This window comes from Mustelus asterias, chromosome 2 (assembly GCF_964213995.1).
Source record: "Mustelus asterias chromosome 2, sMusAst1.hap1.1, whole genome shotgun sequence".
Lineage (NCBI taxonomy): Eukaryota > Metazoa > Chordata > Chondrichthyes > Carcharhiniformes > Triakidae > Mustelus > Mustelus asterias.
This window is the reverse complement of record NC_135802.1, coordinates 61,412,091-61,435,218: the sequence shown is the minus strand read 5'-3', so window position 1 is coordinate 61,435,218 and position 23,128 is coordinate 61,412,091. Positions and strand designations below refer to the sequence as shown.

At 45.5% G+C, this 23,128-nt stretch overlaps 1 protein-coding gene and 1 pseudogene across 1 annotated transcript in view; both read right to left on the bottom strand.

The window, feature by feature from the left end:
- LOC144480803 (E3 ubiquitin-protein ligase HECW1-like) overlaps nucleotides 1-23,128 on the bottom strand; it is a 391,619-nt gene that overhangs the window by 248,503 nt on the left and 119,988 nt on the right. The window lies entirely within an intron of this gene.
- Nucleotides 17,943-18,450, bottom strand: LOC144504264 (histone deacetylase complex subunit SAP18 pseudogene; annotated as a pseudogene).

Genomic DNA, 23,128 nt, shown 5'->3' with positions numbered 1-23,128 from the left:
TGAGAATAGGGATTTCACCATGTGAATAATTTGTTCCACTGGGCCATTCGATTTAGCATAGTAAGGAGAAGAAGTACTATGATTGATATTCCACTTCTCATACATATACTGAAATGGTTTACCAATAAATTGTGGACCTTTATCTCTAATGATCTCTCCAGGCACACCAAATAAACTGAAAATAGCATTTAGAGGGTCTGATTTTACCAAAACTCCACGCCCGTTTTCGGGGGCGAAATCGCGGTAAAGTTGGGCGTCGGGCCTATACCGCGATCTGCACCCAAATCCGAGCAGATCGCGCCTTTACTGACACCCCGCGCCCAAATTGGGCGGCGCGACGATTTAAATGCTTGCATGCATTTAAATCGACTTAATGAACCGCGCGCCCAACTCTACCGCCAAATCCCACTTTACCGTCTTCTGGCCCGATCCGCGTCCGCGCTGTTACCGACCTGCAAAATAAAAGTCTGAAGTCGCCGCTGCAGCTTCCGAAGAGCGGGGTCAGAGACTGCAACGGCTCTCTGACCCAGGTCATCCTCTGGTCGGGGCGGGAGGGGGGGTGGGAGGAGGAGAGGGGGTGTGACGTCTCATCTGGTGGTAGGGGGGTGGTGTGACCGATCATCCCCTGGGGGGGGGGGGGGGGCGTTGGGGAGGAGAGTGGGTGTGAAATATCAACCCCTGGGTGGGGGGGGGGGTTCCGCTGCCTGTCTGCGGCCGATCCCTCCGGGCACCATCACTGGTTCGCCGTTCACTACCAGCCACAGGTTACTCTTCTCTGCAGGTGCGAGAGAGCGGGAGAGATGGCTGTGGCTAGTAGTGAACCAGTGATGGTGCCAGGAGGGATCGGCCGCAGACAGGCAGCGGAACCCCCCCCGACCAGAGGATGAGACGTCACACCCCCTCTCCTCCCCCCTCCCAGGGGATGAGATGTCACACCCTCTCCCCCCCCCCCACCCACCCAGGGGATGATACGTCACCCCCTCTCCAATCCCCCCCCGCCCCAGGGGATGATACGTCACCCCCTCTCCCTCCCCCCCCCGCCAGGGGATGATACGTCACCCCCTCTGCCCCCCCCCCGCCAGGGGATGATACGTCACCCCCTCTCCCTCCCCCCCCCCGCCCCCCCACCAGGGGATGATACGTCACCCCCTCTCCCCCCCCCCCCCGCCAGGGGATGATACGTCACTTCCTCTCCCCACCCCCCCCCCCCCCCCCCCCCCCCCCCCCGCCAGGGGATGATACGTCACCCCCTCTCCACCCGCCCCCCCTCCCGACCAGAGGATGAACGTCAGAGAGCTGCTCTTTCTGCTTTTTGTTTCGCGCCCGGGCGCGCTCTGTCAGATTTTTTCGAACTGCGCATGCGCAGTTCAGAGCTCCAATCGGTCCGCCAGCGCTAAGCCCCGCCCACAGCGCGAATCGGGCCGGAGCCAGCAAAACGTGTATGGGCACGCTGGAAAGAGGATTCCAGGCATGGATCTATTTGACGTCCAGATCTGGCACATACACTCAAAATGGTAAAATTCCCCCCAGAGTGTTTGCAACAGTTGTGCTTGACATATTGTAGTATTGTCAAATAATGGGGAAACTGGTAAGTTAATTGCTATTGATGATGAAGTCAGTGCCATGGACCCGAAAGAGGCCGCAGATGATTTGGAGAAAGAATGGGTTGATCCTTAGTGACACGGCCACCCACTAAGCATTTACTAACCTCATTAACAACCAATTTTTGCCCTGCATGCATTTTACCTGGGTCAAGAGGGCTCACCACTGCCTGGGGTAACTGCCAGGTAAATCCTGGCAACTTCCCAGTGGGTTCCTGAGGGATCTCTCCTAAATGGGTGCACCATAATTCACAGTGTGCACCTTTCCCCATTGTGCCATGCCCAAGATGTCACCACTGGAACAGACTGTCCTCCCAGGGCCTGTTTGTGTCGCCCTAGCTTCCCCAAAACAACTCATGTGATTTTGAGGGCACCTCACATGAAGCTGCAGTCCCAGCAATGGCCACCACGAGCTGTGGTGCTGCTGAGGCTTTGAAATTGCTGACCCTCTGATTGGGGTTGTGAGATGCTGTGCCCAGTTGGATGGCAGCCTTGGCAACTTCCTGTCAACTGGCTGCCACCAGCAAAATGCCATTTCCGGGTCCTGCCACTCGCCAGCACAGGGTCAGCTCCTTCTTTTGGCCCTGGCGGTGGGACTTGAGCCTTCACCAGAACTTCAGCCCACAGTGTGGTAAATTATGGAGAATGAGCATCTTAAAGCCAGTATGAAATGATTATCATTACAAGGGGAATGAGTGCATTTCAACAGAATGAACAAGAAGATGCAATAGGCTGGATTCTTAGGCCCCAGTAAGAGAGCATGGAGTCAGGTGAACATGGCTGCCAGCTACAGTGCTGCTTTTCCAGCACTATTGGGTCTCCAACACTTTCAAGGAATGGGTAGGTGTCAGGGCTACCTGCCAACAAGCGGGTAGGAAACTAAGGCTGTTTAAAGGCCTATTAAAGAATTCTCCAGCTGGCCTCAGAGGTGTCAGTACTAGGCTATGGAAAAAAACACTTTTGCCTCTTCTAAGCTGGGGGTGGAGGGGGTGGGGAGTTCCTATCCCTCCTATCTCTCCAGCTTTGGGAGCCCACCTGCCATCCTCAATGGGATGGCGCATCCACCCTAATGTCAATGCCCCAAACCCAATGGGAATATCCTGCTAACACCAGAATTAAATGGCGGGCTGAATAATACGATGGGTGGGGGAAATGGGTAGTATGGATCTGACCACTCCATGCCAACTCGCCCTGTAGTATGTTACAGCATAACAAGAGCTGAGTGGGAACTTCACTCCTCACTAGGGAGGAAGTCACACACTCTGGAGTTGCCGGCCATTCCAGGACAGCAAGAGGAGGAGGAAGCAGGACCTCCAGAGACAGGTAAGTCCGGGGTTTATGACAGGGACGGTTTGGGCAGGTTAGGAAGGGGGGCACAGTGGTGGATTTAAAGTTGTGGATGGATAGGAAGAAAAGGGGGGAGTTCCTTCTTAGCAGGGCTGTACCCACAATCCACAAAGAGCAGTCCCCAAAGATAGAGCCCCAACCCCCCTTTCCTTCCCACAAGGAACAATGTATAACTTCAAGTTCAATTTTTATTTGTGTGTTAAGAAAGGTGGAACATGGTTTCAGATTTATTTAGCTTTTTTGTGAGCTTGCTGCCGGGACCTGTAGCAAAAAGATCAGATTTTCTGGATTTGTTTGTGTACATGCATTTTTAAAGAGGTTTTGCAACACTTTGAAGTGAAGATAGGGGTTACAAAGGGAATAGTCGTTAAGTGATTTTTGGAACCGAAGTGGAAAAAACTGTGCTATTGCTTAGTAAAATGGGTCCAGTGATGTCAGGAAACACAGAAAGGAAGTTCAGAGTGTGATTGTCAGAAAGGTCTCTGATAGGAAATACTGCAAGGATGCTGGGGACTGACTTTAGGGAACCCATGTGTTTGCTCTCTAGTTGAAGTAATGGTGAGTTTAGAGTGCAGCCTTGGTTGTCTCAGGTAGAGATACCAACTGGGGAAAAAGCATCTAATGAATGCTCAGAAATCCGCCAAAAGAAATCTGTTTGCAACTGGGCCGGGCATGCAAAAAGCCTCGAAGTTAACATAGCAGTAAATCTTCACTGGAGTTTTGTGTCTCTAAGGGTATTCTTTGGATAAAAGGAATGGTGTGAGTTTGAATAATTTTCTTACATTTGCATTGCGATTTTTCCAACTCTTTGGTTTGATTAATATAGTTCTTTTTTTTTTGGAGGATCAAATTTAGGCGTGAATTATACTGTAAATGGCAGAACCCTTAAGAACATTAACATGCAGAGGGATCTGGGCGTGCAGGTCCACGGTTCCCTAAAAGTGGCAACACAGGTGGCCAAGGTGATTAAGAAGGAGGTGGGGGGTGGCACCCTTCCCATTTTATATGCCCCCGGCCCCCCGCCAAAAATATACCTGGTAGGAGCAGGTAAAATACAGCCTGGTATAAATTTATACAGAATGCAGGAACAGAGATCTGGGGATGTATGCACAAATCTTTGAAGGTGACATGACAAGTTGAGAAGGCTATTTAAAAAAAGTATTGAATCCTTTGCTTCATTAGTAAATTATACTAAAAATATGCTTTGTGAAACACTGGTTCAGCTTCAATGGAGCATTGTGTTCACTTTCAGGCACTACACTTTAAGAAGGATGTTGAGACCGAGAGAAAATGCAGGACTGGATGACTTCCTGAAAGTGGGGAGGATACTGTTTCAATAATTTTCAATAAATCAATAATTTTCTGAAGGGAATTGGTTGAATGCTTGAAGGTGAAAATTTTCCAGGGCTATGGGGAAAGAGGAGAGTGGAACTAGATGGATAACTCTATCCAGAAGTCACAACAAGGCTTCCCTCTGTGCTATCTCATTCTATAATTCAGCAATAATTGAAGGACTTTTCACCAGACGTGCTGAGAAAAGCTGTAAATACATGTCTATCACATTGGTATTGTTATCTGAACATTACAGGTGGCTCTTTACCACAAGGTGACACCCTGCCAGGGTTCATTGTTCAAGTTAGAAAACATTAATCCAGGAATTCTACAACAATGTATATGCAGGTGTTTTATTTTACAGCAAACAGACGGTTTTAAGAAGGACAAAAGGGATGAGAATTTTTGTCTCTGAGCCAGATCTGTTGACATGGACATGAGCCAGAGAAGGGAGATTCCCTTCTGCACTCTCAACCATTCATCATCAAATCATGCTCACTCATTACACATCACAGATGGAAAGATGTACAAAGACAATAACCCCAATTTTAACGGGTGGCTAGTGAAATGGCATCAGAAAAGGAATTTCAATACCCAAATCTCATTATGATCACAGAGGTAACTGACATAATGAGAAACCCCACTTTGCGAGCCAAGAGTGTTGCATTTCTTTCTGGAAGATTGCACTTTGGAATGCTGGAGGGAGAAAGTGCTGAATGATGAGTTGCAGCAAACCACCAAGGTCTGTGTGGTCTCTCTGGAGGTCTTACGGGAAAGAGTCATGGTGAGGAGGGAATTTCCCCCCCGCAGCTGGTGGGGGAGTAAATTCCAAAATATCAATTGCACCTGGGGAGAACAACGGAGATAGCTTCAGGAACATCTGGACCTGGGTGCAATGCATTTTGATTAGCTGGCAAAACTAGCAACTCTGTCAACAACATATAACAACCATCCTTGGCTTCCTCTCCATCACCCTCAACAATTCACTCCCAGCTACAACATTCCACACTGCTCTGTCCAAGGTCAAACTTATTCCAAACACACACTCACCTCTACCCAGCACTGGCACTTGCAGCATTCTCCACTCACTCAATATATTTTGTATAATCAGAAACTCCTCTCATGGCGATTTCCTCACTATGCATTCCAGAAATAGGTATTCCATTCAAAACATCCTTATCCAGCTTCCACTTTGATTTCTCTCACTCTCGGCATCTGCACAGCAAACAGAAGCTCCACACATCTGTATTCACCCTCTTAGACAACACTCACTAACAATTGCCCTCTCATTGAAGAATAAGTCATCACTTAGCACCAGGGAGAGGAGTAAGACTACCAGTAACACCATGAATCTCTCATGAGCTGGAGCAGAAAGCACTGGAAATCAATTATTCATCTAGAGCTGATTGAATAAGAGATGTTTAGGTGAAGGCTTTGCTGAATTGGGATACCTTCCTGAATCTTTGAAAACACACACTAGTTTAAAGTTTATTTTTTAAAGTTTAAAGTTTATTTATTAGTGTTACAAGTAGGCTTACATTAACACTGCAATGAAGTTACTGTGAAAATCCCCTGTTCGCCACACGCTGGCGCCTGTTCGGGTACACTAAGGGAGAATTTAGCATGGCCAATGCACCTAACCAGCATGTCTTTCGGACTGTGGGAGGAAACCGGAGCACCCAGAGGAAACCCACGCAGACACGGAGAGAACGTGCAGACTCTGCACAGACAGTGACCCAAGCCAGGAATCGAATCCAGGTTACCACTGTGCCACCCAGTCACTGTGCCACTATGTCAAGCTGCATTGTGAATCTCTCAGTGTTATCCAAACTTTTGTCCTTTTCTTCTTTCCTCTAAGCCCTTCACTGAAGCAGGAGCTCACAGGAAAAAACACACCATGGGCAAAGTGGATCCTCCACTGTGCAGAAACTAGAATCCTGGCTGGGTTACAGGATGTGTTTGTGGTGTATGTTGGTGATGAAACACGCAGCAGGTACCGGTCGGTGGCCAGAAAACCCAAGAGACAACTTGCCAAAGCAGCTCTCCCGAGGAAGATGGAGGTATGGAATTTGTGAGCCCAGCTGGGAGATATCAAAAAAAATAGCTTCACACAAGCAGCTAAATCAAGTATTTCATGGCCTCCCAGAGAGCTTTAACAAATATGGAGGAGTCGCTTCCAGTCTGTGTGGCATCATCTCCCATGGCATCAGCACTCTGCAATCTCACAACATGAGTCAATGTTCACAATGTTCTGATAGAAGCCACCCATGGAAATGATTTGGTTTCTTTCTCTTTTTGCAATGCTCATATAAGTATAGATAATTAACCAACAAATTTTTCCCAAGTACAGTAATATTCATATTGTTTGACAGCTAACATTTCCAAGTCCCTCGGAATTGGCACAACCGATCTTACTCAGTTCTTATATCATTGTTCAGCTCATTTTGCACATGTTTCAAGAAGTATGGTAAGTTCATCAACAAAAGTCAACAAAACTGAGCTGAAAACAAATTGTCATTTAGCTTATGCTACAACTGATACATTATTGTGTTTTCTGCCCCATATAATGATGCACATTTTGTTCTATTTTAAAAACAATGAGAAAGCTGGTTAAAGATTGATTAAGTATATATTAATAGCAATGATATACAGCACTAATAATTGTGGCTGTCCAGTGCATGCTTGCACTTTGCTGGTATTACACAGAAATGTTGAGTATGGTTTTCCTTACAGTAGGCGGTAGTTTAAGCAAAACTTGCAACACTGATGAAATCTGGAATTACTCCTGCAGTAAATGCTAAAAACTAATTTAATTAGGTTATCGCACACCTAATGAATATTGCAAAGGCCATATTTAAAGACAGCAGTCAAAACATTCAGTTGGCTTGTAGCCCACTCTCTTTTCTTGGGAGTGGGAGAAGGTGATGAGCGGGTATTTGGGTCTTCCAACAAACAAAAACAAAATACTGAAATCATGAATTGCTAAGGAGAGGATACAGCAAGGAATGTGAAGATCAGCTCTCAATTAGTCTTCCCCCACTGACAGTAGCTCAGCCTGTGAGTTAAAGTTAACCATATGCAACTATGGGTTGCATCCATTTGTCATTCTTATCTATCTTCACACATTGCCATTACCCTTCTCCACTCACAGAGGCCTAAGATTAACACATTGTGACCTACAAAATAAATATCTCTGCTGCCAGCAGTATTGCCTTGGGTTTTTAGCTGTAAGGAAATCAAACTCACATTACAGTTATGCTTTGGGAAGAGCCGTTTTTTTCCAATAAAGGATTGACTGTGAAATCCATTGCCTGATAAAACTTACCAAACATAATTGTTTGAACATTTGATCCAACACTCTCAGAGCAGGCCAGTATGACATCCAATGATATTGTAATAACGCAGACATTTTATTGATGACACTGCAAAGAGCAGTATAGCACCAATCGCTGCTCACAGGTGTTTTATTTCCAACATCTGAGAAAAACAATTGTAGCTAAATGAAAGACTTGTAGTGCAGAGCTGAGAGTGTGGTGCACTGACAGAGGGACCACTTGTTGGATGAGAGATAAAACCAACGTTCTGTATGTCTGCTCGGGGCAATGTCAATTCTCCATGGTGTCCTATTCAAGATATAGCCAATGCCAGCAAACCAGGTAGGCATTTATCTCACTGTGTGCAAATGTGCAGCCATGTTCGCCTACATAACCGACACTCTGGCAAGAAAGTAATGTAGTCATTCTGAAGCATGTTGGAGTGTGAATTTTGGGACTGTGAAAATGGGAACAGGGTAATGTAAATGAGAGTTTCCTCTTCTTTTCAATAAAGTCTGAGGAAATTGTAATCTTCCAATAAAGTTTTATTTACATTTCTTATTGCAGTTATTTCTGATTGGCCAAGGTTATATTCATCAGCTGCAGGGTAGGGTTTGTTTTCTGTGTGAATTTGCTTGGGAATGACCCTGGAGATTAGGATGCACTAGAAATGCTGGCTGTGCCAGCAGCATTCACATCCCATGAAAGATTTTTTTTAATTGAGTGTGTTTGCTTTGTTAACATGCCATGTAAATTCTTAGAGGGAATTGAGAGAGTGGGGAGGCGGTGGCCTATGGTATTATCGCTCGACTCTTCATCCAGGAACCCAGCTAATGTTCTAGGGATCTGGGTTTGAATCCCACCACGGCCGATGGTGGAATTTGAATTCAATAAAAAAAATCTGGAATTAAGAATCTACTCATGACCATGAAACCATTGCTGATTGTTGTAAAACCCCATCTGGTTTCCTTCCTTTAGGGAAGGAAATCTGCCGTCCTTACCTGGTCCAGCTTACATGTGACTTCAGAGCCACAGCAATGTGGTTGACTCTCAACTGCCCTGAACAAGGGCAGCTAGGGATAGGCAATAAATGCTGGCCAGCCAGTGACATCCATGTCCCATGAATGAATTTTTAAAAAGTCCCTTTTGATATGAGGGTGGAGGGAATAGGAGGGAATGGTCTTGGTTTGTCATTGCCTCAAGGGAGGTTGTGACAGGATCAGGGTGTCAACACGTGTCAATATGGTCTTTCTGGAAAGTGAGTGGAGACTCTTGAGGGTGGTGCAGACCACAAGACTAATTGTTAACGCACCGGCACAATCAGATGGGGAAAAAATGAAGAGACAGGTCATTTAGCATTTTCCGCCAAGAAAGGATGCCGGAGTCTAACGATTAGAGGTTCTGGGGCTGAAACAATTGGATAACATCTGCCAGAGAGGAACAAAGTTAACTGGATTTCCATGGAGTCAGGGAGACCTACGGATACCTTTATACAGACCCGATTCTGGAGTTTCCACCCCCATTCCAGGTGCCCCTAATGTTCGCTGGTGCAGGAGCACTCTGCATTCCAGACATGACCAGTTCCATTGCAGAGGTAGGCATCTCCGAGCCAGTTTTGTGGAATCAGGCTAGTTTCATGGTTCACAGTCCCTCAGAGGTGTTGTGAACCATAGTCTGGATACAGCAACTTTCCGAAAGATAACTTCGAAAGATCTGACCTATCCGCCAACACCGCACCCCCACCCCACCCCATGTACTCTACGTACGGTATGCTTTGTCTGTATCACATGCAAGAAACAATACATTTCACTGTAGCCCATATCACGGTACATAATAAATCAAATCAAATTAAAGTGCCTGCTGCTAAAATTCAAATGAACATGAACAGCCACAAAACTGTAGTTTTGGCAGCCTGGGTGCTGTTTTAATTCCAAAATGGCATCTGCACTGTGCGTGCACAACTTTGGTGCAGTTTACTCTGGAGATCATCTTGGTCAGGGCATCAGCATGGGTGGTAAGAATGGGCACCAGACTTACGCAGAGTAGGCACATTGCAATGTCAGTCAACATATAATACTGATCTGAGTGCTGCCAATTTCAATCCCACCATTCCAGCTAACATCGTCTCTTAGGTACACACAACTGAACATGTGTTTCACATCAGGGGGGACCCCCTCCACCCACCACCCCTCCCTCCATCCTTGCCAACAGAGTTAATTAAAGAGATCATCAATTCGTCTTTGGTTAGTTGCTGATTGAGTTCGACGGCTGCTGCCTGAGTTTGTAGAAGTGCTGTGAGTTTTCTGCTGGGTTTTTAGTTGAAGTTGGCAATGCTACACATAGACACGGCCTTGCTTCTGATTCTGATTTCAAGGGTTCTGGTCAGGGGACTTATGCCCAATCATGGATACAATACATACCAACCCCCTGGTCTGCAGCATGATTGAGTAGAGGCAGCACAGAGGAGGACAAGCTGCTGGAGAAGGGAGGAGTGGAGAAGGGCTCTGAGCAGAAGGTCTTATCCCCAGCCCCTCTTCCCCTAGGAGAGAGGAGTCTTTTTTAAAGAGCCTTGTCTTATCTCTACGTAAGAGATAAGGAACAGCAGGGGAATTTTACTAGGGCCATGGAGGTGAGTTTGGAGACAGGGTGGCCAGGTTTCCCGATGTGAGCGAAATTATCAGTTTTATTTTAGTATCAGAAAGGTGTGTTCTCAATTGGTAGGGGAGGAATCTCGTTATACATGATTGTACCTTGCAATTTGTATGGTTAAAAATTTACTGAGCCCCTAAGGCTAACCTAATTTGTAGAAATGTTTCCTCTACAGGAGGAATTAAGTCATCAATGGAATCCTGGGTGAAGAATAAAGCTATTAGTTGATGCATGGCAGCAGGGGATTAAATAGCTCGATGTGCTAAAGCCTAGTATCACAGATTAAAGTGTTTACAAGCAGAATTAGATTTTCCACTCAGAAAGTAAACATTGTTTCCATCAGCTGGAGTCTCGGTGCACAAACTGAAAATGAGCTTTTGTTTCAAACTAAATTAAACACAGCGTAGACCAGTGCCCGGCAGAAGTTAAAATGGTCAGAGTGACCTGTTCCATTGTGATTTTAAAATGTTGGATTTTACAGGCATATGAGGTGCCTGCCTAAAGCAGACAGCAGATTCAGATATTTATGAAATCAGGATCCTACTCTTTCAATAGGATCCTGACAAACATCTTAACCAGGACATCAGTCAGTAAGGCATCATCAGTACCAGCCCAGCAGATTGGGCACGGTTAAACTCCAACGGGACCTGGTAAATGCAAATACAAATCCTTCCCTCTTACCGCCAGATGAAGTAGAAATAATTCTCCAAGGTCCTCAAGAGAAGTGTAGACCTCTCCCTTCCAGTATATTCCTGCTTCCGAACCCACGGACTGCACCAGGACTCTTGTGCCCCCACTTAACTGGAGCCCAATGGACAACCTCCAGGTTGTCTAGTTTTCCACCACTTCCCTTTGGACTTCCTGTCTGTGAATTTGACCCAAAACCCATGTTAACAAGGCCCAACTGTTAAAATTGTCTGGGCTTCCACTGGTGCCCAGGCCAGGCAGGGCAGTTGCTAAGCTGCTTTCCCACCTTGGAGTTAATATTCTCATCTTTGAGATTGATTACTGCTCATTCACACTTTAAGTCCAAGTCCTGAGATCCATTTTCACAGGTTCACTATTTTGTGAATATTTACCTTCTTGCCAGAGAACTCTTGAGAGATTCTTTAAAATTGTCATTTCAAAAAGTAGTGGATCTCTTCTGGCAGTATACACAATGAATCAGAGGATACACACCTTATTATAATGGTCAAATAGACAATATTATAAAATACAGTTACCCTTTTGTACCACTATCGTGGAAAAAATAAATTTGTCTCCAAATCTTTTTCTTACTCTGTCTTTCACTGCTTGTGGTGTTTTAATGTGTTTCCTTTCTTTTCTATACCCCTCCTGGCCTATCTTTTTGGTCTTCACCATATTCTAATAGTTTGCAGCAATATAGTATGCAGTGTTTGATCCGCCAGTACTCAGTAGAAAGACACTTGGGATATACGAGTAATGGAAGAGCCTTAGAGCAATTAAAGTGTGGGATATTGGAGAATGGAGCTCAGGGACTGGAGGATTGGGAAAAGGTCTGTGTTTGGCCTCTAAGAGGGACACCTGCCTAGCCTAAAGGCAAAATACTGTAGGTCTTGAAATCTGAAATAAACGCAAGAATATGCTGCAAATATTCAGCAGGTGAAGCAGCAAGGTGGAGAGAGAACTGTAGAGAGAACAGAACAGACTTGAATTGTGAATTTGGCTTTTCTCTCTCTCTACAGCTGCTGCAGAGCTGTTGAGTATCCCCAACATTTTCTGTTTTTATTTGCTTCCTGGTCCACTGGTTGCTTATTTTCAGTCTGGTGTGCTTTCGTCTGCACATTTGCTCTCCTTCCCTGCGCCCGCCTGCTAAGTTGCTCACCCTGAGTGCCTTTTAGAACACCTACAGTTTGGCAATCTTCACTGTTTCCCTACCTGCTCCCTAGCTCAGAGTTCTTGGGCTCCACCTGCTTCTCCTTCCTCCTATTCTACAAGCTTTCCACCTCAGTCTTTCCCTAGCCTTTGGTTTTCTCCTGCATAAAACCAGCTCCCCCAGATGCAATAACAAAAAGCCAGCTACATCCAATTAGTAAGGGAAGGAAATCTAACAGCCTACCCATGATCCCTTCAGCTCAGTGTGAATAACCCAATAGGAAAAAACAGTTTGGACCAGCTCTCTTATTTTCCCATTTGTACTATATTTCCTCCTGGGAATTCCAGGCGTGCCCACTCATTTTCCATTGTGTATTTTCCAATCTGTGTTGACTTCCTCACTAATTCACCTGGAGTTCTTTTTCTGGGACTCCTGCTTTCCTGCCTCATTAATCACTTGCAGTTTTCATTCTGTGCTGAGTTCAATAATTGTGAATGATTCAATAATGTTGCAATTGAGCCCAATATCACTGCTAGGCTAGGTGAATAACGTAGAAGGCACAAAATTTAGATGTCAGTTTTGTCTCAGTTGATACTGTGCACTTGTCCCTGAGATAGAAGATTGTGGGCTCAACTATAGAACCATAGAATTCCTACAGTGCCATTTGGCCTATCAAGTCTTCACCTCCCTCTCCAAAAGAGCATCTAACCCAGGCCCACTCCCTGCCCTATTCCCATAACTCTGTGCGTTTTCCATGGCTAATCCACCTAACTTCTACATCTTTGGACACTAAGGGGCAATTTAGCGTGGCCAATCCACCTAATCCATACATCTCTGCACATCAAGTGCAAACGAAAATCAAAGCTAATACTCAGTACTGTAATAAGGGACTGCTGCAATTTTGGGGGAAAAGATAGGAGTAAGGGAGTTATCCCTGGTGTCCTGGCCAATATTTATCCCTAAATGAACATCACAAAAACATCTGGTCATTATCACATCATAGCTGTTTATGGGAGTTTGCTGAGCGCAACTTGGCCGCCACCTTTCCAATAGCATAACAGTGTCTACACTTCAAAAAATGCTTTGCAAAGTCCAATGGTTTGAAAGGCACTCAATAAATGAAAGTATTTGGGCAGACCTCTCCCATCCTGGGACCAGGTCCCGTGGCAGGGCGGGAACATAGAGTGGAAACCATGCCAAATCTTCTGGCCCCTTCCTCATTAATTATGCAAACAGGTGTTTTGCGTCGTATTCCATGGTGGGACAGACCTGAATGGTGTCTGGATGCCTATTATTATGCCTAGGTGGATGGTGCACCTCCTGAAAATGAAGATGGATCTTCAACTAATTTGCTAGAGTTCTTCGAAGCAAAGTGGATATTGGGGATCCTGTAGATGTAGTATATCTGGCATTTGATAAGGTGCCACACAAAAGGTTAATACACAAGGTTAGTTCACATGGGATTAGAGGTAATTTATTAGCTTGGATAGAGGATTGGCTAACCAACAGAAAGCAGAGAGTTGGGATAAATTGATCTTTATTGGGAGGCAAGATGTAACTTAGGGCGGCACGGTGGCACAGTGGTTAGCACTGCTGTCTCATAGCATCAGGGACCTGGGTTCGATTCCTGGCTTGGTCACTGTCTATGTGGAGTTTGCACGTTCTCCCCGTGATTGTGTGGGTTTTCTCCGGGTGCTCCGGTTTCCTCCCACAGCCCAAAGATGTACAGGTTAGGTGAATCGGCCATACTAAATTCTCCCTCAGTGTACCTGAAGAGGCACTGGAATGTGGTGACTAGGGGATTTTCACAGTAACTTCATTGCAGTGTTAATGTAAGCATACTTCTGAATAATAAATAAACTTTTATTTTTTTAACTAGTGGGATGCCACAGGGTTTGGTCCTCAGTCCCCAACTATTTACAATCTATAGTAATGACCTGGATGCAGGAATAGTAGGTTCCATAGCCAAATTTGCAGATGACACTAAACCAGGTGGGATAGTAAGTTGCGAAAATGAAGTAAGAAATTTACAAATGGATATGGATAGGTTAAGTGAATGGGGCAAAATTTGATAGATGTAAGTTAACATGGATAAGTGTGAGGTTATCCATTTTGGTTAGAAAAATACAAAAGGCAGTTATTATCTAAATGGATAGAAACTTCGGAGTGCTTCAGTGCAGTGGGATCTGGGTGTCCTCGTGGGTGAATCGCAGAGTGCTAGTATGCAGGTACAGCAGGTAATAAAGAAAGCAAATTAAATCTTGGCACTTATTGCTAAAGGAATAAAAAATAAAAGTAGTGAAGTGTTGCTGCTACTGTACAAAGCATTACTGAGACCGCACTTGGAATATTGTGTGCAGTTTTGGTCCCCTTACTTGAGGAGAGATGTAGTTGCATTGGAGGCAGTTCAGAGGAGGTTCACTAGATTGTTTCCAGAGATGAGGGGTTTGTCTTATGAAGAGAGATTGAGCAGTTTAGGCCTATTCTCCCTGGAGTTTAGAAGAATGAGAGGAGATCTAATTTAGGTGGATAAGATGATAAGGAGGACTGACAAAGTAGACATGGAGAGGATGTTTCTGCTTCGAGGGCAATCTAGAACTGGAGATCATAGTATTAGAATAAAGGGTCGCAGAATTAAAACAGAGATAAGGAGAAATTCCTATGAAACTCATCTCCACACTCCGTGGCCTGGGTCTCGGCTCTTCCCTTTGTGACTGGATCCTGAACTTCTTAACCCACAGGCCACAATCAGTAAGGATAGGGAACAACACCTCCTCCACGATCATCCTCAACACCGGTGCCCCACAAGGCTGTGTTCTCAGCCCCCTACTATACTCTTTGTACTATACTCCTATGACTGTGTGGCCAAATTCCTCTCCAACTCGATTTTCAAGGTTGCTGACAACACCATTGTGTGGGTCAGATCTCAAACAATGACGAGACAAAGAATAGCAATGAGATAGAGAATCTGGTGAACTGGTGCGGCAACAATAATCTCTCCCTCAATGTCAACAAAACAAAGGAGATTGTCATCGACTTCAAGAAGTGTAGAGGAGAACATGCCCCTGTCTACATCAACGGGGACGAAGTAGAAAGGGTCAAGAGCTTCAAGTTTTTAGATGCCCAGATCACCAACAACCTGTCCTGGTCCCCCTATGCCAATACTATAGTTAAGAAAGCCCACCAACGCCTCTACTTTCTCAGAAGACTAAGGAAATTTGGCATGTCAGCTACGACCCTCACCAACCTTTACCGATGCACCATAGAAAGCATTCTCTCTAGTTGTATCACAGCTTGGTATGGCTCCTGCTTTGCTCAAGACCACAAGAAACTACAAAAGGTCATGAATGTAGCCCAATCCATCACGCAAACCAGCCTCCATCCATTGACTCTGTCTACACTTCCCACTGCCTTGGCAAAGCAGCCAGCATAATTACAGACCCCACGCACCTCAGACATTCTCTCTTCCACCTTCTTCCGTCTGGAAAAAGATACAGAAGTCTGAGGTCATGTACCAACCGACTCAAGAGCAGCTTCTTCCCTGCTGCCATCAGACTTTTGAATGGACTTACCGTGCATTAAGTTGATCTTTCTCTACACCCTAGCTATGACTGTAACATCACATTCTGCACTCTCTCATTTGCTTCTCTATGAATGGTATGCTTTGTCTGTATAGTGCGCAAGAAACAATACTTTTCACTGTATGCTAACACATGTGACAATAGTAAATCAAAGCAAATATCAAATTACTTGTCTCAAAGGTTCGTAAATCTGTGGAATTCACTATCCCACAGCATGGTGGATGCCAGGATATTGAGTAAATTTAAGGAAGAGGTGGACAGATTTTTAATTAGTAAGGTTTGAAGGGTTATGGGGAACAGGTAGGAAAGTGGAGTTGTGGTCGAGATGAGATCAGCCATGATTGTATTAAATGGTGGAGCAGGGCCGAGGGGTTGAATTGTCTACTCCTACTCCTAATTCTTATGATTCTTGTGCCCAGGAGCACTCCGAGACCAGAAGATGGATCCCTTCTAGAACACTGAATCTGGAAGGTCCACCTGTAGATGTTCCTCCATTCACTGCTGTGGTTTTCTGGGCTCTAGGAATGCGAGCAGCCGCTATCCTGAACTCTGGAGGCAGCCCCAGGCATTGCTCAGCTGAATCCCAACATCTGCACACCTCGTCGTTCCAAAGGTGTTTTGCACCGGTGTGTTTTCCTGCTGGTGCTGCGGAGAATCGGGTGTGGGTGGTCAGGCCTTCAACTGTATCCCGTTAGCAGAATGCAAATGAGGTTCACGTCCGCCTCCAGCAGATTTCCCAATCTGGCAGGCACCAGCAGAAGATCCGTGGGAAACTCACACCACCATTAAACTGACTTTCCAGCTTCCCTCGGAATTCCCTGAGTGTTTTGCGGTTGGTAATAGTCCCAGCTCCACTTTCCTGTCTGCCCCCCATAACCCTTGACTCTCTTGCCTACATAAATCACACCAAATTCCAGACATCTGCTCACCGACCCATATCTCAGCACAGATGCTATATCCAGGAACCTCCAAATGGCTCACTGGCCTCAGGCCTCAATTCACACACCTTCTCCACTCACACTCCCAGCCAGCTCTCCCCTTCTCACTTGCGCATCCCCCCCGGGGTTGACCCGCATGGTGCAACACCAAATCCTTGCCTCTTCCTGTCCATTGTTCCACATGCTCTATCTCATCTCTCAAAACACCCATGGAAGACTATTCTAACAGCACTTCCTGACCCAGCTTCTATCTACTATATGCATCATTCCACCTTCCAATGCGCTTAAAAGAAATTGTGAAAAATATACTGAGTTCATCAATAAAGAAGCAAATATAAGTACCACACGGACATTGGACCAGGAGAAGACATACACAGAAAGAGTGAAACAGGAACAATGGGAAAGACAGTCAGCCTGGGAGAAAAGTAAGTATTTGGAAGACAGAGAGAGAGAAAAAAAACACAAGAGAAGGTGAAGGAAGCAGTGAGCCAGTCCGGGGAAGAGAGATGAATTGCATCATGATGCTGTTTTAACTGCTATAACACTCCTGACATAAAATAGCATATACTCTGACTCACTGGGAGCAACAACATGGAGGATTTAGCATGTTTATGTGCATCCACAATCTGCCACTCCAAACATTTTCCTGCTGTTGACAATTGAGCACAAGTTGTACAAACGTTTAATGTGTTTGACTCATCCTGAAGATTTGATAATTGCTGTAGTTACTGTGTCTATTTCCACAGCTACAATATATAAATAAGCAATTAGCCCTTGTAATTTTAACACATCCAGGTTGCATTAAAGTTCCTAGACAAATTCTACACTTACATTTTCAAAATGAAAGCAATTCCATGAAAGCACAGTTTTATTAAAATGTTCCAAACAAACTAATCAAAAAATATAGAGCGAGAATGCCAAATGCTACTCCAAATCTGCAGTGCTCAAATTAATTCTCAAAAATGCACTTAGGAAGAAAATACAATGAACGTGCTGGCTTTCTTGGTCAGACAGGAGCAAGACCAGGCTGCACGATGGCACAGTGGTTAGCACTGCTGCCTCACAGTGCCAGGGACCCGGGCTCAATTCCAGACTTGGGTTACTGTCTGTGTGGAGTTTGCACATTCTCCCTGTGTCTGCGTGGGTTTCCTCCGGGTGCTCGGGTTTCCTCCCACAGTCCAAAAGTGTTCTGGTTGATTGGTCACGCTAAATTGACCCTAGCATGAGAGGGATTAGCGGGGTAAATATGTGGGGTTACGGGAATAGGGCCTGGGTGGGATTGTGGTCAGTGTAGACTTGATGGGCCAAATGGCCTCCTTCTGCACTTTAGGGATTCTATGATTCTAATCAGCTCTGCTGCGCAAGGGGTGCTTGGGGGAAAAAAACATTAGTCTGGTCACATGCGGCCAGGAGGGGGTGGGTGCTCTACTAGGTGGTGTTATTGCAATGTCCAGGTAGTCCCCAGTTTGAAATTTGTGTGATTGTAATGTCATTGAGTCATCTGGTCGCTCCCTTCCTGAAACAGTGGTACCGATTTCTTTCACTCTGGAACCAGGGGACGTTTAGGACCTGGATACACAATTGCAAAGCTGAAGTGTGTTCCCTTCTTCCAGGCCTCTGGATAGACTTCCTTTACTAAATGTGTTGACTCCTTCAGTGTAGCTTCCATCCAAGTGTAGATCTGTAGCTCACCAGGTGGGGCATTTCCTTTAGCAAAATCATCAATTCTATGATGTCTTCATTGTTAGCTGTGAGCTCTCTCAATAGGAGAGAGCAGCTCTTTTCTCGATCCACCAGCTTTTCTGGTTCTTTCCTAATCTCCTCCTGAGAGACTCTGGACTCCATGGTCATGTTCCCTCCCCTCTGCTGTACCTCATGTAAAACTGCTGTGAATGGTAACTCAATTAAATGACATTGTGGCCAATTAAGACACAACTAGATTAAACTGGAGAGCACCTAAGATCAGACGCATGGAATGCGATGCCCTATTAACCCACTGTTCAAAATAATGTAGGCAGCATGCAAACTTGGTGCTGCCTTTTATTGTAATGTTTGTGCGGTACAGTCCAGTATTGAATATATTGTTGAATGGTTGCATAACTCAGGAGGGGCCCAAAGAACAAATGACAATAGCACTTAAAGCTAAGCTGCACCTCTCAAAGACAAGGTGAACTTTGGCTGTAGTAAGAGCTGGAATTAGAAGAGGAGTTGAAAGCAGGGACTGTGCACCAAGGTTTTTGGACACCATACCAGAGGTTTTGGTGCCTGAGGTACACAGGAGAGAGATTCCCCTCCCTCAGGAGCCAGAAAGACACCCCCCAACAGCCCCCTCCCCCCCAGACAATACTTAGGCTCATGCAGCAGATAGCCTTTGCTGTCAATGCAAGCGGTCAAACCATCAAGACTTGGACATAGTACTGGAAGAAATTTAATGATTTTCAGTGAGGGGCCAAGGCCAGTGACTGCATCTTCACTGTACCACGAGCCACACACACTGCTCCATTCACCACAGCTCCTTCACTCACCCACCAACAATCTCTATTAACCACAACTCAAACCTCACATTCATAACTTCACCTCACCCTCACGCACTTAGCACTGCCGTGAACCTGCACTCTCACATCTTACAGCTTGCACACAATGCCAGCTATTCAACTGTGACAGGCAGATCACCAAACACACTGTACCATGCTCACTGACACATTTCGGTCTTTCTCTCATACTGGATAAGGGTTGGTGCCCAGCCAAAAGCAGCTACTCATCCATATAGAGGAGATGGTCCCGGCCATCATTGGAGCAGCCATCATTGAGCTACATCCTTCTCAAACCGCCTTCACGAATCCAATTTCTCCCTCATCCTGCAATCTGTCTTGATTTACAATCTGCAGATGATGTAAACACAAACCTCTTGCTTTCATCCATTTCACCCCGCCTGTCCCCCACCCTAACCCTTGTGCTTTCAGAAACCTGCCCCCCTGCCTGGTCAGGCATAGGGGCAGGAGGCTGACCTCCGTGAAGAAGCAAGATGCTGATGAAAAAGAAACACTTAATCTGACATTTGCAGCCACCAGCTCTGGTTCTGGGACTGTTTGACCTCACAGAGTAGCTTCGAGATGTGATCAGGATTCGGTGAGTTGCTGGGTGCGAATGTGTTTTTTAAAATTCATTCGTGGGACATGGGTGTCGCTGGCTGGCCAGCATTTATTTCCCATCCTGAGCTGCCCTTGGAGGGCGGTTGAGGGTCAACCACATTGCTGTGGCTCTGGAGTCACATGTAGGCCAGACCAGGTAAGGATGGCAGATTTCCATCCCTAAATGGGCTGGATGGGATTTATCCTAGGATTCTCTGGGAGGCTAGGGAGGAGATTGCAGAACCTTTGGCTTGGATCTTTATGTCGTCATTGTCTACAGGAATAGTGCCAGAAGACTGGAGGATAGCAAATGTCGTCCCCTTGTTCAAGAAGGGGAGTAGAGACAACCCTGGTAATTATAGACCAGTGAGCCTTACTTCTGTTGTGGGCAAAGTTTTGGAAAGGATTATAAGAGATAGGATTTATAAGCATCTAGAAAGGAATAATTTGATTAGGGATAGTCAACACGGTTTTGTGAAGGGTAGGTCGTGCCTCACAAACCTTATTGAGTTCTTTGAGAAGGTGACCAAAGAGGTGGATGAGGGTAAAGCAGTTGATGTGGTGTATATGGATTTCAGTAAAGCATTTGATAAGGTTCCCCACGGTAAACTATTGCAGAAAATACGGACGCATGGGATTGAGGGTGATTTAGCAGTTTGGATCAGGAATTGGCTAGCTGTAAGAAGACTGAGGGTGGTGTTGATGGGAAATGTTCATCCTGGAGTTCAGTTACTAGTGATGTACTGCAAGGATCTGTTTTGGGGCCACTGCTGTTTGTCAGTTTTATAAATGACCTGGATGAGGGCGTGGAAGGATGGGGGGTTAGTAAATTTGCGGATGACACTAAAGTCGGTGGAGTTGTGGACAGTGCGGAAGGCTGTTGCAGGTTACAGAGGGACATAGATAAGCTGCAGAGCTGGGCTGAGAGGTGGCAAATGGAGTTTAATGCGGAAAAGTGTGAGGTGATTCACTTTGGAAGGAGTAACAGGATTAGAGAATACTGGGCTAATGGTCAGATACTTGGTCGTGTGGATGAGCAGAGAGATCTCGATGTCCATGTGCATAGATCCCTGAAAGTTGGCACCCAGGTTGATAGGGTTGTTAAGAAGGCGTACGGTGTGTTAGCTTTTATTGGTAGAGGGATTGAGTTTCGGAGCCATGAGGTCATGCTGCAGCTGTACAAAACTCTGGTGCGGCCGCACTTGGAGTATTTCGTACAGTTCTGGTCGCCGCATTATAGGGAGGATGTGGAAGCACTGGAAAGGGTGCAGAGGAGATTTACCAGGATGTTGCCTGGTATGGTGGGAAGGTCTTATGAGGAAAGGCTGAGGGACTTGAGGTTGTTTTTGTTTGAGAGAAGGTTAAGAGGTGACTTAATAGAGGCATACAAGATGATCAGAGGATTAGATAGGGTGGACAGTGAGAGCCTTTTTCCTCCGATGGTGATGGCTAGCTCGAAGGGACATAGCTTTAAATTGAGGGGTGATAGATATAGGACAGATGTCAGAGGTAGGTTCTTTACTCAGAGAGTAGTAAGGGCGTGGAATGCCCTGCCTGCAGCAATAGTGGACTCGTCAACATTAAGGGCATTTAAATGGTTATTGGATAAACATATGGATGATATTGGAATAGTGTAGGTTAGATGGGCTTTATATTGGTTTCACAGGCCGGCGCAACATCGAGGGCCGAAGGGCCTGTACTGCGCTGTAATGTTCTATGTTCTAAAGGACATTACTGAACCAGATGGGCTTTTTCCGACAATCGACAATGGTTTCTTGATCATCAGTAGATTCCTAATTCCAGATTTTTTTTATTGAAATCAAATTCCGCCATCTGCCTTCCCGGGATTCGAACCTGAGTTCCCAGAACATTAGCTGGTTTCTGGATTAATAGTCCAACGACAATACCACTAGACCATCACCTCCACCTGTGTTGCAACCAGTCCACAGAGGAAAGGATAGCTTTAATATCAGCTTCTGGGAGGGTGAGGTGGCACATCAGTTCTGCTACAGGGGACTCAGATGGGGAATCTGATGGGGCAGGTAGAGGAAAATGCTGATGGGCTTGCAGACAGAAATGCCCGATGCATTGGCAGGCCTGCCAAGAAATCTGATATCACTGTCAAAGAGCACAGTCCAGCGGCAACTTGACACAGGACTGTGTGCAGAGTGTGGCGCCCATCCTTTACAGCCTGGGAATGGTGAAAAATTCCATGAGGACATTTGCAGACACAAACATGAAGCAGCATTTGATGACTGATGTCTCGATTCCATTTCAGAAGAAGCAGTGGCCATGTGTAGTAGCTGGCCCCTTTGAGAGGTATACATCAGGAAGGTGACCTGATAGTCCAATGGGGAACGAACATGGGGATCTCAGTCCAAAAGAGGAAATGCTGGAAAATCTCAGCAGGTCTGGCAGCATCTGTAAGGAGAGAAAAGAGCTGACGTTTTGAGCCCAGATGACCCTTTGTCAAAGCTAAAAGGCATAGAAAGTGGGAGATATTTATACTGTTGAATGAGGGAATGAAAGATGAGTCATAGCCACAAAAACACAGGGGAAGATTCCAGCATCCGCAGTAATTTGCTTTTATATGGGGATCTAGGTGTAGAGCACGGGCTTTTGCAGCAGAATAGATCCGAGAGCTGGAAATATTAATGTTGTGAAAGTACTTTGCACATTTAGCTGCCAGTAAATAAACCGCTATAGGTCATTATACTAACTGGTGGTCACCAATTCTTGCAATTACTACACCGTGCAAAGTCTTAATGCTGCAAGAGAAACTCAAACTGAGGTCATGATATCTCTGCTTTTGCAATGCAGGTTCAGACTGCTGTCATCAGGATTGAGGAATTCAGTGTTTATTTTACCTGCAAGATTATATTTCTTCACCACACAAGCTTAACTGCAAGTTCAACTGAAAAGTCAGAAACATCCAACCTTCTTTGTCTTCAATGAACCAAGAGAAAATCTTTTAGGTCTGCAATGTTTCAACGACCATCTTGAGGAGTGATCAGAAGCGACTTTTTTGACTCTTTACAATAACCATCTTTAGAAGTCACGTTTTTGACGTCTGTGTGTCCAATATGTGTCACAGTACTGGGTGTTGTTGTGGTGACATTTCAGGTATTGTGAGAAATAAATGCCTCCCCGTTCTTTTGATTTAAACTTACAAAAAAGCCTGCTTTGTGTCTGTTCTTTACAGTTGCAGCACTCAAGGGGTTAAAACACTCCTCCTCAACAATACATCTTGTTGTGGTCAGCTGAGAGGTGAGAAAAGGGAGGGATTATCTTACATCTCTTTCCATCTATAACAAGCCCAAAGGCCTAGGCCCAGGGCTGCTTGGGGGTACAGGCCGGCAGGTACTGAGGGAATGCACAAGGATAATTATGTAATGGAT